The 14,744-nt window shown below is 33.0% G+C and overlaps 1 protein-coding gene across 1 annotated transcript in view; it reads right to left on the bottom strand.

Annotated features, from left to right (window-relative positions):
* Positions 1-14,744, bottom strand: part of LOC149905089 (trypsin 5G1-like) — a 109,523-nt gene that overhangs the window by 93,682 nt on the left and 1,097 nt on the right. The window lies entirely within an intron of this gene.

Here is a 14,744-nt window from a genome sequence, read left to right as displayed (position 1 = left end):
CCGAGTTTGGGCTCGTTTTGTTAGTTACGTTGAGACCTTACCTCCGGACTTGATGGAGTGACCTGAAGGTGTACTTCGAAGACGGCTACTGAAACTAATAGATGAGTAGAGCTAGGTATGCCGAGTTTAGGCTCATTTTGTTAGTTATGTTGAGACCTTACCTCCAGACTTGATGGAGTGACCTGCAGGTGTACTTCGAAGACGGCTACTGGAACTAATAGACGAGTAGAGCTAGGTATGCCGAGTTTGGGCTCGTTTTGTTAGTTACGTTGAGACCTTACCTCCGGACTTGATGGAGTGACCTGAAGGTGTACTTCGAAGACGGCTACTGGGACTAATAGACGAGTAGAGCTAGGTATGCCGAGTTTGGGCTCGTTTTGTTAGTTACGTTGAGACCTTACCTCCGGACTTGATGGAGTGACCTGAAGGTGTACTTCGAAGACGGCTACTGGGACTAATAGACGATTAGAGCTACGTGAAGGTAGTCGTGATGATACACCCGAAGGGCAACCGGAAAGATATGACGATCAATTTTTGAAGGAGAACATGAAGACACATTTAATTCGATTTTATAAGAACAGCCTCCTTCCAGAATTGACCGATCCAAGATTCAAAAGAAATATGGAACTACAGGAACATTCATCAAATTGCCATAGTAATATAATGAAAACTAAGAATTAATTAAAAAGAATTGTTTTTCTTGAGTTTTATCCATTTTTTTATCTTTTACCCTACATAACCCTACCCTATCTATCCTACCCTACACTACTCTACACTACTTTACCCTATTCTACCATACTATACACTACTCTACCTTACCAAACTTCACATAAACCATGTACTTAATAGTCTGAAAAAAGCCTAAACATTTTGTTTGGATAGGTGAGCCTGTTCTTGAGTTATAAAATTACAACGCAAAGTGGCATCACTACATAGTATAAAACAAAGTCGCTTTCCCTGTCCCTATGTCCCTATGTCCCTTTGTACGCTTAAATCTTTGAAACTACGCAACGGATTTTGATGCGGTTTTTTTTAATAGATAGAGTGATTCAAGAGGAAGGTTTATATGTATAATAAGATCCATTAAGTAGTGGAGAAGTACTGTTATTTTTGAGGTTTCTAATGTGATGTCGTAAAAAATTACATTTATTCCGCTTACATTGCAAACGCAGGCTGAACCCTACGAGTTTTATCAAAATAATGTACTAAGTATTATACACATTGAAAAGGTCTACAGAAAAGTCCGCGATGGTATATGTCTATCTCTTATGGATAACCCACAATAACTTTTTTTTGTCATTTACTTTTTACGACAAAAATAATGGCTAATTTTCGTAGCGATTTTAACCAATACAGCATTAATCCTTAAGCAATTAAATACCATGGATACATTGTTCATTTAATATAGATCTATATGGCCCTTTACACCGCATGATTTAAGTAAATATTTTCGAAGATATTACAGATTTAAAAATTGCGGGACGTAGCGTTTGCGGCCGCCCGGCTATGTATTTTATACCCGTGCGAATTGCGATGCCGGAGCGGGCCGCTATATTTTTATACCTATACAACGTTCACAATTTTTCTGTAGTGTATTTAGTATCAGTATTGCACCCGTGCGAAGCCGGGGCGGGTCGCTAGTATTATTATAAAGAGGAAAGGTTTGTATGTATGTATGGTTTTCACGCATAAACTACTGGATCGATTTTGATGAAATTTGGCACAGATAATCTTTAGACCCTGAGAAAGAACATAGGCTATGTTTTATATTTATTGCGAAATATGTACCACGGGCGAAGCCGGGGCGGACCGCTAGTTGATTATAAATAGATAGATACATTATATTATCACTATCATCACTACATAGTACATATAAAACAAAGTCGCTTTCTCTGTCCCTATGTCCCTTTGTACGCTTAAATATTTGAAACTACGCAACGGATTTTGATGTGGTTTTTTTTTAATAGATAGAGTGATTCAAAAGGAAGGTTTATATGTATAATAACATCCATTAAATAGTGGAAAAGTACTGTTATTTTTGAGGTTTCTAATGTGATGTCGTAAATAATAACATTTATTCCGCTTACATTGCAAACGCAGGCTGAACCCTACGAGTTCTATCAAAATAATGTACTAAGTATTGTACACATTGAAAAAGTCTACGGAAAAGTCCGCGATGGTATATGTCTATCTCTTATGGATAACCCACAATTACTTTTTTTTGTCATTTACTTTTTACGACAAATAATGGCTAATTTTCGAAGCGATTTTAACCAATACAGCATTAATTCTTAACCAATTAAATACCTTAAATACATTGTTCATTTAATATAGATCTATATGGCCCTTTACACCGTATGATTTAAGTGAATATTTTCGAAGATATTACAGATTTAAAAATTGCGGGACGTAGCGTTTGCGGCGGTACCGGCCGGCCGCCGCGGCCGTGCCATTGCACCCATGCGAAGCATGGGCGGGTCGCTAGTTAGATAATAAATAAAGATACATATTATATACGTATGATATAAGATTTTTGATAGATTTTATTAAAGTGAAACTTTTATTACATCGTCTCAAACTTTTTGGTCTGTGTAGCGCATGTCGCGTGTATCGCGGCTGCCGAGTAGGTATACCTACTCAGCACGCGACATGCGCTACACAAAGCAGTGTTCGGAACCATTCGAACACTTGCACTTTTACCGTGGTTTCATAAAACCACACAACATTTTATTTATAGTAATGTTTCAGTATATTGGAACTTAAAAAGTATTTGCAAGTACCTATCAGTAGTATATGTATGTGCCAAATAAAAGTATTTTCTTTCTAGTTTTCGAAAACCCACTTGCATTTGATACCACAACAAAATTATATACTAAAAAAACGAGCCCAAACTCGGCACACCTAGCTCAGCTCGTATATTAGTTCCAGTAGCAGTCTTCGAAGTATACCTTCAGGTCACTCCATCAAGTCCGGAGGTAAGGTCTCGACATAACTAACAAAACGAGCCCAAACTCGGCACACCTAGCTCTACTCGTCTGTTAGTTCCAGTTGCCGTCTTCGAAGTACACCTGCAGGTCACTTTATCAATTGCGGAGGTAAGGTCTCAATATAACTAACAAAATGAGCCCAAACTCGGCACACCTAGCTCAAATCGTCTAGTAGTTCCAGTAGCCGTCTTCGAAGTACACCTGCAGGTCACTCCATCAAGTCTGGAGGTAAGGTCTCAACATAACTAACAAAATGAGCCTAAACTCGGCATACCTAGCTCTACTCGTCTATTAGTTCCAGTAGCCGTCTTCGAAGTACACCTTCAGGTCACTCCATCAAGTCCGGAGGTAAGGTCTCAACGTAACTAACAAAACGAGCCCAAACTCGGCATACCTAGCTCTACTCGTCTATTAGTTCCAGTAGCCGTCTTCGAAGTACACCTTCAGGTCACTCCATCAAGTTCGGAGGTAAGGTCTCAACGTTACTAACAAAACGAGCCCAAACTCGGCATACCTAGCTCTACTCGTCTATTAGTTCCAGTAGCCGTCTTCGAAGTACACCTTCAGGTCACTCCATCAAGTCCGGAGGTAAGGTCTCAACATAACTAACAAAATGAGCCCAAACTTGGTACACGTAGCTCTAATCATCTATTAGTTCCAGTAGCCGTCTTCGAAGTACACTTTGGCAAGTACTTGTTTACCAATCAATCACTGTCCAATGAAATTAGGTAAATGGTATCTACTTTTGTGACCATTCAACGTTACAAACAAATCAAAGTAAATTAAAAAAAAAAAACATGGCAATAAAAATAAGTTCAATTATCAAGTCGTGTCAGTTTAGTCATAATTTCGTCGTTTCTCGCATTTCGCTGTGTGTGTGAGCCGTGCACGTGTAGTAGTAAGACTCAAAACGTAAAATTGATGCGCGTCAATTTGTATATGCGTCCTTAAATGTGTTACTTTTCTGTTGTTATTGTGTAAATTGCGTAAAAATTTAAACACAATAAGCGTTTAGATTAAAATATAATCATACGTAGAATATGAATTGTGACGAGAATATCAGCGTTGATTCCTCGAAAACATACTTTCCAAAAATACAAATCTATTACAATATTCTTCCAAAAATAGTAAAAAAATAGCAAATTTATTTAAATGTAAAAAAAAAATCATATTTCATTTGTACAAAAAGTGATCAATTTCAATTTTCATTTAATTTATTTAATCCAATTAAATCTTACACAATATTTATCTTTATTCCTAACTAGCGGTCCGCCCCGGCTTCACCCGTGGTACATATTTATGTTTTCTCTACATAAGAACCATCCTGGTACTTCAAGGAATATAATAAAAAAAGAATTATCGAAATCGGTCCACCCGTTCTCGAGTTATGCGCTTACCAACACATTTTGCGATTCATTTTTATATTATAGATTACAATATTAACACACAGAACTTTGATATAGATAGAACTGATATCACAGATTATCACAAAAACTTCATCTGTTTGTCGATAATGTGATAACATTTCATAAAATAGTATTAAAAAAACGATCCTTTAAACAATTTCTCACTCAATCACGTTAAATGAGTGGGTGAGCCTCCCCCGTTTCCAATGAATACCGAGTGTAATCCACCGCCTACTGTTCAACCATCCACGTATTCTTTCTGATTTCTATTGCACGCCTCATAAGCGAAGCGTTGAGGTGGGTACTACTGTCACTTCGCGCAAAATATCTGATTTTTCAAACTTAAAATGTCTTTATGTATCATACATTGCACTTTTAAGATAATACATACATACACACACATATTAAGAAAAAACACTATTTTTAACGTTCATGATATTTTTGATGTCATTTTTGTTATTTAAACTAGTTAAAAAACAGTTTAAAAAAGTTCTGTCTTGGACGTCCGTGTGTCTGTATGTGCGGATCCTTTTTCTTGTTAACACGATAGCGACCGAAATACTTTACTAATCGAGTCTTTTTTTTTCTCTTACGCTTGAGTATGCTCAGGAATAGAACCCTTTCATTTTTCAGGGTCTGATTCGATGTGGTTTAATTGTTATTAAATAAACAAAAATAATAATTAATAAATATTTATTAAAAAAAAATTATGAGGCGTGCACTTTTGGATTTTCCAAATTATCTTTATAATTCTAATGTGTAAAGGTTATAATATGTTTACCCGTACCACAGGTTCTTCAGAACCCACATCGGGCACCAGCTCTCATAAGGTTGCCTAATATATATTATGTATTAGTATTATTCATTCTTTGTAAAGTTTTTAACCCTTGTGAGAGAGATAAATAAATGTTTTTTTTTTTATGTTTTTTATGTTTGGAAAAGGGCAATATTGTTTTTCTTTTTGTTTGTGATATTTTCTGAACTTACACCTTTTAATTTCAGTTTATATCACAGACGTATTGAGAAGAACCTACTTTTAAATATAGCATTATTTTATTAATATAAAAAATTACAAGATTTACTATCTACGTATCAAGAGATTTTTTTAATACTTTAGCGGACACTAATCGAAATATTGCCATTATTTTTTTTACAATATTTAAATAAATAATAAATAAATAAAAAGTTCATTTATTTGCCTTCACAACTTAAAACTATTACAAAGGAACTAAATATGTAAACGTGTAGCATTTTCGTTGTGAAGGACTCTAGTGTCTGAAATAGGGCTTTGAAAGACCTGTAAGTACAGATCACTACTATTTAATTCATTACTACATATAAGCATAGAAACTTCAGAACTTAATCATCCTGTAACCTCTAACGCGCTCTAACTATAGCTAAGTGTAATACAGTATTATCAAACGAAATATAAAAATGTCAAATGAAGGACATCCAATTTCGAGCTAAAATGTTGTCTATCCTAATTGTAATGCTTGTAAGTACTTTACCTACTCAAAATTAATGTCATTTGAATTATGTTATTTAAAAATAATTTTGATACAATTATTAATGAAAAAAGTAAAATAAATCTGAATGTATATTTAGCAGAACTCACGACCGAAACGACCTGTAGACGATCTTTGAACACAACGTATAAAGATTATTGACTGAAAGTAACCTTGGAGTGTGACAATTCGAATTAACGTGACTGCTACAAACGGCTCACCACAAAACCTACCATCTGATATATATCACAAATATATTAAACTGATTATTAGCTTTGTTGCCATAGCGATCAGAAATACTCTCGATCGAAGTTTTAATTTCGATCCTGAAACAAAAAAGAGCATAAGTAATATGTATATTGTATGCTTAGCACACGTGTCAGAAGTGAAACTTTGGCAAGATTCAAAGATACCAAAATCGTCGCTTATTTCCATGACGTGACGGTATTGCCATGACGTGACCTTGAAATTTTACGCTCAACGCGCCTAAAGTAGTTTAACTTCAAAAGATTTTCTGGAAAATTTTCCATTGGTTTTGCATTTTGCAGATTATCAAACGACTCACACAATCATAGACTTAATATTTCTACCTCTTTATTCTATTACGATATTTCTTTGACATAAAGAAAATCAATCGGGCAAATGTATCGAAAAAATTTATAACGATGGTATTCGCAACCCTAATGTAATTGTGATCTGAGTTAGATTGTAGGTACAAATAGGAAAGCAAAGACATCCGGATGCCTAACCGACACCTTCACCGCACCAAGGCATACCTTTAGGTATCTTCTTTAATATCCCGAGTGTTTTTCTATACTACTCTTTCGGAGACATAAAAACGAAGTTAATTATTTATAGCACACTTGTATCATTTACAGTTAACACATAACTGAATACATCCATATTGTACATGCAATTATCAACATAAAAAAACATAAGAATAGCTATTACAGCAATTACTACATCAAACTGATGTAGCAGTTTTTTACAACAATTCTAGCACATCTTGTATGTCAACTTTAAGTGCGAGCCAATTAAACTCAAACATTCAAAAACTAGAATGCTGGTTAATTGTTGTTTATAAAGGACATAAAGAAGGCTTAGAGGTTCGCAATAATAACGGTACAATCGCATCTCAGGGCGAATACGTGATTCGCAATCTTATCTTCAGGCAAGTCGCAGCACCAACACTAGCAACGTGATAAAGAAACTACTAAAAAGCCTAATTAGAACAATACATTAACTATTCTAGCACTGTGCTGTGAAAGTCAATTTTAAACATAACTTTCGCTGGATCAGTAATTACAATCAATGTATAATAATTACAAGTGAAAAGCCATCGTTTAGTTAATTGTTTTAGATTGAAACATTCAGTTAATTATTGATTATTAAATCAAGTTTGTACAATGTACATCTAGTATACTATCGTAGAATTTGGATCGCGATACCGTCATTTATTTTATGTCCGTGGTGGTGATACTTTCATAAAATCTATTTATTCGATACCTTGAATTAACAACAAGAGCACTAGAGTTTGAAATATAAAATCATGTAAATTCCTATTACTCCGAATAATACAAAAATTCGAAGGATAGAACTCATGCTGTAGAAAAAATAGGACTAAATTTTATGTGACAGCCACTCACAGGCCCTCGTATTGACAGGAATTTAGTACACATCCACGTAAATACTAAGTGTTTAGTAATCGATATTTTTCATTTAAATAAAAGTCCAATAGGTTAAACGTCAGTAACAGCGAGGCGACTATAACTATGACCTAAATAAAGTGCGAGTATCGTACCAATTCAATTTAATCCAATTACTGCGCACATATCGTTATGCAGCGGCCAGAACTTCTTCACCATTGAATTCGTCTTTACAACTTGTCTATGAATTATAAGTATTATGAATTAGTATAGTCTATAAACCTACGTAGAGAAAGTTCGCTATGGGTCGTAGTAGAGATCTCCTGTGGTTTAGCTTGATCTGATTATTTCATAAATTGTTTATTAAACCACTTTCTGTTTACTGCCTACTAAATATAATATTTTAACAAGTTTCCCTTTGTTTTTGTATCAACTCTTTTATCCGCAAATCGTGAAAATGAAAATCGATAGAGTACAGCTAGTATTCTGTGGTACTAATCGTATTTGATGATACATATAATTTAGACTTTACATGCGCCATTTTTAGCTACATAACATCAGCGATTATTCACATGTTGTTGTATCAATTTTTTACATAATAAAATAATAATTCCTTAAAGTTGTTCTACAATCGAACGATGTAACGTCACCCGTCGCAGTTGTGGCCGTATCATTAGACTCTATAGGGTTGACTTATATAAGTATTGTATGTATGTTTCATTGCTTTCACAATATTTTACAGTCCGGTATTGATTATTAAAAGCTTTTAGCATCACTACATCAATCCACTCTGCATTTACTATTTGCATATTGAATACATTAATTTTTTTGTAAATATGTACATATACAAATAATTGTTATCAAACTAAATATTGCTAGAAAATCAAAGCATGTTTTCATGCTTATAAAGAGAAATATGAGTGCTTTATTTTCATTGGTTATTTGCGATACATAGTAAGTTTTTTTAAAGGAAATTATGTGCATTGAAAAATACAGTGTTCACATGGTCTTTAATTCTAAGCTTTAATATAAGATTCAATAGATATTATGATTGCAACTTAATGCGTTAAGCATTACAATTTTCAGCATTTATCTATATGTAAATAAAAGTTATGACTCCTCTGATTGTACACTTTTATTAGGAAAAAAGACTGAAAATCAGTGCTGTAATTTAATCTAGACTAAAGACATTAGATTCCAAAATAGTTCATTAAATGCCGTATCACCTCCGCTTTCTTCTAATCGCAAATTACGACTTATCTTAAAAACATCATATAAATTAGTAAACTTGAAATTACTAGCTTTAAACACACCAGACCAGTTTGTTTAGGCCCGAAATTCTAGAAACAAGATTAACTAAACTATAATATTGTGAATATATCCAGAGGTCAGAGCAAATGGCGACCCAAATACGCTCCCGACAACTCAATTACAAAGTACGCAATTTATTATGCTGTCTAGTTAGTGATAGGGAAAATATGTGATGATTTTTGTTAGAAGAGATACGAGTACTCTTGTTGAAATACGTTTGATCTATTATTTTAATGTAGAAATGGGAAGGTCTTTGTCTTCTGGTGTTCTACTTCTCACTTCTGGGTATATTCATGTTTAGCTTATCTGTCAGTTAAAATTATAATTAACTAGTGGTCCGCCCCGGCTTCGCCCGTGGTACATATTTCGCAATAAAAGGTAGCCTATGTCCTTTCTCGGGTATCAAAATATCTGCATACCAAATTTCATGCAAATTGGTTCAGTAGTTTAAGCGTGATTGAGTAACAGACAGACAGAGTTACTTTCGCATTTATAATATTAGTATGGATAATGTATTATTTTTTAAAGTGAAACTTCTTTAGTGCGTTGAGAGTAAAAATTTCAAGGTCGCGTCATGGCAATATCTACACATCATGGAGTAAGGCCACGATTTTGGTATGTTTAAACTTTAAATGTTACTAAAGACGTTTCACTTCTGATACGTGTGCTCGGCACACACGCTTTTTTTTAAGTTTTGCTACTTTTGCTATGCACCTTTCTACTTGATAAATTGATAAACAGAGAATAAAATATTTTTCTTTTATTTTCAACTAGCTGTAGCTGTTCCCGCGGTTTTACTCGCGTTGCTCCGCTCCTGTTGGTATTAGCATGATGATATACATATAGCCTATAGCTTCGATAAATGGGCTATCTAACGACTAAAGAATTTTTCAAAGCGGACCAGTAGTTCCTGAAATTAGCGCGTTCAATCAAATAAACTTTATAATATTAATAAAATAAAATATTTTTCTTTTATTTTTAATTTCTTTGTTATATAATAATTAAATCTTTACCAGGTAAAAATATTATTTAATAACAATCCCTTGTTTGTCGTTTAGGTCACGCAAGCCTCAACCAACTTTTAATCTTTAAGAACTTTCTTTATGAAGTACTTTTTTCTCAGTTCTAAAGTTCCGTTTCTAACTGAAAATTGTTTTTATAACCCAATTGAGTTTTCGGACGTTAAGAACAAGAAGCCATTCGTTTCAATATTTTGCCTTTACTTCCACTTCTTAATAATTTATCAAACTGTTAATTTAGATTAATTTTTGTGTAAGTTTAGCAATAAGTCAATACAATTTTATTCTAAGCTATCTGTACCAAATTTCATCCAAATCGGTTCTGTGGTTAAAGTGTAAAGAAGAGACAAACACACAGGCAAAGTTACTTCCGCATTTATAATTTTAAGTTAGGCCAAACAATACAAATCAGGATAATTATTACAAATTCAGTATAATAAACATATATATATTATATAGGCCTGGGTAGGATCTGAGGTCGGTATTTACTAATCAAAATGTAATTCCGAGTTAATATTGCTTATAGAGCAACATCAAATGCTGCAAATGTAAACCTTCATGAATATTCATTATCACTAACCTCTTCGGCTTCTATCCTAAATCATCATTTAGCGAGATAAAAGTTATCTTATTATAATATGGATAAAAATCATCTGTCGGTGAAATTTTTGATCAAACCCGTTCAGTTTAAAAGCTCGGGAATTAACTAGATGTACCTACTTCTTATTTCATATTTAGTACGGCAATTATTCACATTATAAATTCATTTCAAAATTTATTTTGAAGATTTATACAAAAAAGAGCAAAGAAAGGAAAATACTATACGGTCTATGTTTTGCGAAAAAAACAACATTTTTTTTATTATGACATCAGTTCATAAGTTAATTTTAATTTATTGAACAATTACTTGAACGTATAATATCATTGAGTAACATGTTACGGTAACATTATTGTATTTTCCAGAAAATGTCTTCGGGTCACTGAAACACGATGTGGGCGGTAACACAATATTCTATTTTTTAACTTACGGAAAGGTCAGGCTTTAAGTAAATATTTTATTATAATCCGAGCTGAAGGAAGTACTTGTGTAATAATTTTCAAGAAAATTTATTTTAATAATTTTTAGCATAATTTTTTGAAAATGTAAGATTTCTTTTACACAGACCTGTTTCATATAATACTTAAATCTATCGTTTATTTGCTCAATTAATATAATAAATAGAATTTCACCCTTCTTTTCATAAATACTCAATTATTATATTAATATCAATTCCACATACTGCATTATTTAACTAAACATAAATCACGTATTATTACCCTTATTAATAAAGACACATTTATAAATAAGACAACACTCCAATCAACGCATAAAATTCAACCCGTTATGTAGCTGCGAAAAATCTCCGTTGTAATAATGATATCAGTAGAACATTAAGCGAATCTAAGGTAAGTTCCTACGTTGCAGTCGAGACCGTAGGCTGTGGCGCCTCGCTTCCAGAATTAATAACTTTCTCACTGAGGAGGGGTCTCTCACACCCACCCCACACCACAAAGCCCGTACTTCTGTTGCGAATCTCGCATTAATTGCTGCAAAATTTAGGAGGAAAATTTTTTGGGGTGCCATTTAAGTGGTGGTCATGGTTTGACTTTCAATTCCTTCAGGACAAAGATTAGGTATGTCTTATCTATGCTAATGATTTGTATTGATTTAATCAATCTTTTTTTATGGCAGATTCTAGAAGATTTCAGGAAGAAGTCCAAAAATAAGATATAATAATAGAGAAGTTAGTAGATGCATCACTAGATTGGACCTAATCTTATAAGTAATCTAATAAGGGAAACCAATAAAAATTAAGATGCAATACGGATACGTAAAGGAAGTGATAGAATTAACTATCGAATTGTTTCCTGTTTTGTTCCAATTGTATACATGCTCACATTATGTATTCAGGCATCGAGTTGCCATGGTAACGGAGATCCTCCTCTCTCGTGGGGACGGAAAGCCTTCGGAAGTTGCAGGAGTATTTTGGTTTGCCTCTTTGACTGTATTTGAGTGTGTAATGATTTGATTCTCGTGTTATCCGTCACAAATCGTTTTATATTACTTTGTAGATTAAGTGTTAGATTTTAATTATATTTTTTTGGAACAGGATTGATTTCAAATAATTGAGAATAAGCAGGATACCTTTTCATACTTCTTTAACTAATTATATATTAAAACATTATTTTATGATCTTTTTCCCGTGGAGTCTTATGATGCAAAACAGTAACTTAGGTCTTTTTATATAAAATTTAAACTTACAGCTTTGCATTAAATCTGCCTCATACCTCACATGACACCTGCTTCCTTGTGGCAGTATGCAAAGGTCAGATTTTTCATCATCCTTCATAATACAAAAACGGAAAATAAAAAAAAGTTCATACTTCTTCTTCTTCTTCTTCTTATCAGCCGTGGGACGTCCACTGCTGGACAAAGGCCTCCCTCAAGGATTTCCAGTACGACCGGTCACCGGCGGCCTGCATCCAGCGAAAAGTTCATACTACTTTTATATTTTTACTTTCATACTCAGATCTCAGATAGTTATTCTGTCTACGAATTTATTTTGGAAAATATATTGTAATGTGATAGTAATCAGCAAAAAACATTTTTGACTTAAAAATTACATAAGTAGGTATCTCACAACGAAATTTTCAAAAATTGTACGTAAACTAAAACGTACGTAAATACAGTAGAGATAAAACTTTTACCTCATACTTGAAGTCTTACGACTTATATCCTGAATTAAATTACATCATAAATTTATAAAACTTAAAGAGTATTAAGTGAAAAGCATTTTTAAATGACCTCAATATTTAAATTTCAATCAAAATTCGATATGTAACTTGGTTAAGCGCGTTGATGTCTTTCATTCTGTGTCAATTAATTTTCAATAGTTTATTTTCCAATAAAATAACCAACCAATAAAATAAATCTATAAGATTTTATTCTATTCTATTCTTTACCCAAGTTTCATGTGCATTTCAATTATTATAGATCCTAAAAAAACTATCGTGAGGATAAAATGTGGTAACGATTTTTTAATAAAAGACGAAAACTACGTACGGATCTTGTTTAAATTTTGTATAGAAATAATCCATATTGTACAGTTTTGTACAGTTTCACCCGCAAACGCACCTACGGGAAAAGCAAGTATCAATTTATTTTTCTATAGTTTATTTGTTATTCATCTATGTTATACATCACTGCCAAGTATTATCCAAACCCATTGTTTTCCCGTAAAAGAGGAACCAACATACATACATCTATCCATCCTCACATTCATATTTATAATATTAGCCAAAGATACAAAATCTAGACTCCCCCATACTTAAAGAAGGTACGCAAAGCTAATGACTGCATCTAACTAGTGCTTCATAATATGGTTATATTACGATCAAGTTTAATTGCCAGCAAACAAAAGGCTAGGAAGCTACAGTGGGCGACGCGATATGCATCAGCGCACTCGCAGGGCTGCATTCCTACTTAGTGCATGCGATAGCTTATTGTGGATAAGTCAATATAATTATTTGAATCATTTGTGTATTTGTATAGTATTTTAAAACATAATTATTTTTGAAGTGAAACTTCTTCTTCTTCTAGGTCGCGTCGTTGCAATACCCTCACGTCAAGGAGTAAAGCGACGATTTCAATATCTTTGAATCTTGCCAAAGTAGTTTTACTTTTGACACGTGTGCTCGGCACACACGCTCTTTTTCTGTATATTTGTATAGTCAATTAAACATTACTATTTTAAGCTGAACGTTATGTCTAATAGAGAACTGGATGATATTCGAAATCTATAAAAAACTATTTGCTAGATAGATATGTTTGGTGAATTGTAATAAACGTATGCAAATATTATGTTGTTGTTTTATTTTTATCATTTCGGTTTGTATATTTTTATTTATTTATTTTAAAGCGAGTTATTTAGGCAGAGACTTATTATTTGTTCAAATAAATACTAGGATAATTAACAGGGCATATCCATAATAATATGAATGTATCGAAGTAAGTGAAGTTCGAAGAAAGTGTGAAATAGAATTAAGCGTGGCTTCAACCAGAGGCGCAATATGAAAGTTTAAATATTTTCTTGTGAACATAGATCGTAATAATAGTATTTATTGATAAAAGAAGGTTTTATTTTTAGAAGATATTTCTCAGACACTCCGTACTACTGAATTTTCTTTAATCAAAAAAATATAAAGATGTGCTTTGTAATTAATTAAATTAAACTATCTATTATGATTTTTTGAATGAAAAGTTACTGTCAATTATAACTATTGACTTCAATATAATATTGAATTTTGATACGATATCATTAATCTTTCTAATCTTTTAACTTTTTTGTTAGTAAGTAATGAAAATTTATATGCATTTGTATTAATTTCAATAATATATTTTATTTTTTATTAATATCTTGCCATAAATCCTGCCTCTAATCCGAACTTGTTAATAATTGTTATTTTACACTATACATATACATATTAAATTTCCCTAATCCAACAAACCACAAAAATAATCATAACAACTAAAAACAATTTAACTTTGTTCTATCGTCAGTCAAAAGTCATAACACGGGCCACTCCGAAATCCAAATTGTGATTAAAGTAACCTAATACACACAATAACCGCTCACACGTTACCGACAACCGTGCTCAATTTAAACCAAAAGATTACAAGCCAATTTATCATTAACGTAACGAAAAACACATTTATTACCAAAGCTTCAAGGTGTAAATTCGTCTGCACACAAGTGATGAAACATCATGATACGGCTGTGTGCCTCCGTGAAAGCTATACATTTCATTTATAATAGGTACAATGAGCGCG

Source organism: Colias eurytheme, chromosome 10 (genome assembly GCF_061535395.1).
Source record: "Colias eurytheme isolate Ceu_HAF_F1 chromosome 10, ilColEury1 Martin Lab GWU primary, whole genome shotgun sequence".
NCBI classification, from domain to species: Eukaryota; Metazoa; Arthropoda; class Insecta; order Lepidoptera; family Pieridae; genus Colias; species Colias eurytheme.
Note: the sequence above shows the minus strand (reverse complement) of the source record. Positions and strands in the feature narration are given on the sequence as shown.